The following is a 4411-nucleotide window of genomic DNA, read 5'->3' as shown; positions in this document are numbered from 1 at the left end:
AACTTCCTATTTGTTGAGCAATGTAATCCCCCTTGCGGCCTACGAATCCCCATCCATGTGTATGTGTGGGGTTGTGCACGATTTCTGCATATCCCTTCTCCACACTTTTCCACCATCTATGATACCAGATTTGATTTCTGCAGATAGGATCCGGCCCCAGGCTACAAAACCAGGGACGTCCCATGATAAAAGTTGGAGCAAAATAGGCCAGTGTTTCCTCTTTCTCTGGCCCTCTATGTGTGGTCAAATGTTGGCATCTGCGCAAATTGACATGGTCCACAAACATTGACCATGACAGGGAACCTTCCGAAATCTTGAGACTTGTGCCTAACAGGTGGGTAACATAGGACAGATTTTAATAAGGTGGAGATTAGTAATTATGAGGAACGGGGAGGGGGTGTAGGGGTGGGGGTGGGGGGAGAGAATCGAGTAACAGGGTTAACTTCTGTCTGAGTGCAGGCATTAAGATAATATAGCCTTTTCCCCCACTTACAATCATTCTTCTCCCTGTCGTGTTTAACTTGTGGTTGAAACTCGAAGTAGGTCTTAAGTGACAATTCTGTGAATAACGGGTAGATGGCACAATTTTCTAACATTTAGCGAGCACACACGCTGAGCACTAAGTCCATTTAGAAGCATTCTCTTTGTGTGCATAGAGATAACTTGACAGACATGCAGAACATAGACATCTCAATGAAGCCTGCAAAAGTTTGCACAAAGGAATTCGCAAATCACGCGTTTATGAAGAAAAATGGCAGAAGTAAAGATTGTGGGTGAAGGGCAACATTATTCGGCCGGGGCTGTCAATAAATTAATTCTCCCTCCCAAGAAATGTCAATTTGAACCGAAAATAAATAGTGTGGAAGCTTTTGAGTTTTAGTGGGACTGGGCTCCGAACATCAGCCTGTTTGAGCTGAAGGCGAATCCCTGGTGGTAAATCCATCATTAGCATTTATTTCCTGTAAGGCGGCATCTACAGTAAATTTATCCCGTTTTTGTAGCGCTTTAATAGACATTTATTAAATGACTTTGGAAAGCGCGTGGGGCGCCTAATTACAGAAACTTAGAAACGAAGCATCAAAGGCGCAAGTTAGTAGTAATCGGTTTGTCCTACTTCGCCATATCAAACTGAATATATATATATATATATATCAAATGGAAATGAATGAACAGCATTTTTTTGGCATGACAGGATAATCGTTTTCAATCACACACCTCAGCTGGGATAGTGTCTGAGTGCCCAGATAAAACGCCTGGAATAGGAGCGCCTAATATTCCTCTTATAATGCAGTTTGGCGTCTCCCGGTTAAATATGTCTTCATACCCCACACTGCACCGCCCCCCCCCAAAAAAAAACTTACTCCAGACTTCAACATGTTCTACACAGAAGGCAACAAAAAAATAATCCGCGTGTGTGTGTTCACAATGTAATCAATAACACTTCTCTTGACAAGAAATTTATATTACCTTCCCTCAAAAGGTAAAAACTGCTTAAGATGGACAACCTCCTGGCGAGGGGTGGGGGTGAGGGATGTAAAAAAAACCTTGTGTGTAACGTATTGAAATCTGTCTGTGTTGTCACTCGCTGCAACAGGGTTTCATGGCGAATTGCACTTTATTTAAAATCCAGACAGTTTCCCGCCGCAATATCAATGTCTTACATACCGCTTTAAAGTCAACATATACTCCGACTAGTTAAAAGTGTGTGTGTGTGTAGTTTCATGCTTACACGATTCTATTATTGATTATACTTCCATTTCACCAGTGCAATAAGTGACAGAACGCTGCGCCATTCGAGATGACATTTCCCTTTTTAAAAGAAATAAATATTTTTTCCTTGAAGACAAAAGTGTGTGGATAGTGTGTGTGTGTGCGTGGAGTTATCTGGTGCTGTACCCACGGAACGCTGCGACGGCGTGCAAACCCTCGGCTCTTTCTCAAACTTTCTTGCAGAAGAAAATAAATAAACCTGACATTCGGCTAAGCAAGCGCTCATTAGTTCGCTGTACGCTCCTAATACGGGGACATAAGTGCAAATTATAGAGTTCAAACCAAGCACACGCGTTGTCAACTGGAATCAGCCCCCTAGAACCATGATAGAAATTGCTGCAAAATTGGATCCTAGTCCCTTCAAGTGTAGTGACAATCATCTTATGAGTTGCAAGCGGCATTAAAATGAATTTAGCGTTGGAAGATGCACAACACAAATTTTGCAAGATATCACATCTCTTCAATGTTGTGCTTTGTGGTTTATGTTTTTCCCCCTATATATTTACTCCACGGGCTTCTCATGGTCTGAATTTTAAATAACAATCTAGCCATTAAATACATTTATATCGGATGAGATTAACAGCCACACATAACGATCAAACTTTGTCTTCGGCAACCTCGAATCCTGTTACAACCAACGCCCAGAATTAACTACTTTAAAATTATTGAGTAATTAGCTTTAGTTGCGTCTCACCATTAATTAGACCAACAACACAGTAGGGAAGCTTTGAAATTCGAGAAAATGGTTTGGGGGGTGGGGAGGAGGGGGAGGAGGAAGGGAGAGGGGTGTAGAATCATCTTGAGGGAACTTTTCAGACCAGTTTTAAGTAAATAAATGCTCGCATGGAGTTTAAAGATTCTGAAGGTTTCTGCGTCTCGGAAGCTGTTTAATCCATCTCCCCCTCAGGTCGATGGCGCGGCCAATTCAGACTTTTGTCAGAACACTTGCGTTTTTTTTTGTTGTTTGTGGTTAGCTTTGTCCTGGCACCATTAAAAGCCGAACAAGGCTGAATTTTAACCCATTCGGTCTTCGCGACGATGAGAGAGGGAGGCTTGAGACGGATAAATTGAAGAGCACGTTATGCGGGGAGGTGGTGGGGGGAGTGGGGGGTTGGGGGGAGTCCAGCAATGTAAATAGATCATTCATGAGACAACTATCTATGCAAATACGCGTTATTATTTTGCGGTACTGTGTACAAGCCCATACACTGCACCCTGGTTTAAAAAAAATAGACGATTGAATTGAAAGGCAGGCGATTTGTGTGTGTGTGTGTTGTTTTTGCATATTTAAATGCCAGACCACAATGGGTTCGCATGAAACGCGGGCCCTTTATATATATATATATCTCCAGGACTGCGAGGAATAAAAATCTGGTCGGCTCCAGAAACAACTACACTTCCAGACCCGAGGTTCCTCATCTCCCACACAACCCCCCACAACCCTCCTGGTTTACGATTGCAAAGGAATAAATAAATAGATAAGGCTGATACACATATCCTGCTGTTAATAGTTTTATTGCAGCCGCTCTGTACACAAATGGCACCAAAAAAAGGGGGGTTGGGGGGGGGGGGGATTTGAAATGTGTTTCCTATTACTGCTTGCCTGCAAACAGCAGCATATTACACGCCGCCATGTTGGGTTTGCGAACAGCGATACTGAACCCAGCCGACTGAACACATTCTTTCACACGCTCCGTCTCCGATTACAAATAAACCCCCACCTACCCCACCCCATCTCCCCCCCCCCCCCCCCCCAAGAAAAAAAATAAACTCCCATTAAACACACAAGGAGGAAGGCTGCACAAAAAAAACTTTCTAACACAACGCCACCCGCGTCCCTTCCTAAAGCAACCTTCAGAAATCGCACTGGATTTGGTGCAGTGCAGATGGTGTAATATTGAGTTGTATCCGCTTAATTGGGCTTTTTTGTGTGTGTGTTATTGTTGCAGTTTAAATATCACCAAGGCGCGTTGTAAAACATGATCTGATCTACCCTCACCCCTCACAATTTTGATCATTAGCGGTTAAAGGGAGATCGCTTGGGTTACTGAGGGAGCCGAGTGAAGTCATATTGCACAGACCTCCCTCTCTGTGAAAAAAAAGTGTGTTGAGAGAGAAAGAGAGAGAGAGAGAGAGAGAAGGGGGGCGGCACACCGGAGCCATACAAGCTTGCAGATCATGTTTGTCTGGTTTCTTTTTAACCCCTCGCACAGAAACGCGAGGTAAGATCAGATAAAAAAAAGGGCCGCGGGAAAAATAAATGGACACTTCAGGGCGAGCGTCACCATATTTCAACAGCCTCAGATCTCGCCAGTTAAAGGACAAGCTCGTCAATTTCAATCCCTTTTGTCAGTTTCACCCCCGGGTTAATTTCATTGTTCTAAAGCAGCTAGATTGGGGGGCAACTTTTTGAGTGGGGGGGGGGGGGGAGTGGGTGGGGAAGGATTTAGGGTATCAGTATTTATAAACTAGGCTAATCTAAATTGTAGAATAGGCAATCAAGCGATCTGCAGTTGAGAAACTTTACTGTACAGAGATTCTTAGATACCATGCTGCATCATATCTGGTTATAGTCAAGGCCTCCCGCTTATCAATATTTAAATTAAGAAAATAGGGAATAAAACAGTGAGAGCCTTTGATT

The sequence above is a fragment of the Mustelus asterias genome, chromosome 24, assembly GCF_964213995.1.
Source record: "Mustelus asterias chromosome 24, sMusAst1.hap1.1, whole genome shotgun sequence".
In the NCBI taxonomy this organism is placed as follows: domain Eukaryota; kingdom Metazoa; phylum Chordata; class Chondrichthyes; order Carcharhiniformes; family Triakidae; genus Mustelus; species Mustelus asterias.
This window is presented reverse-complemented; position numbering follows the sequence as displayed.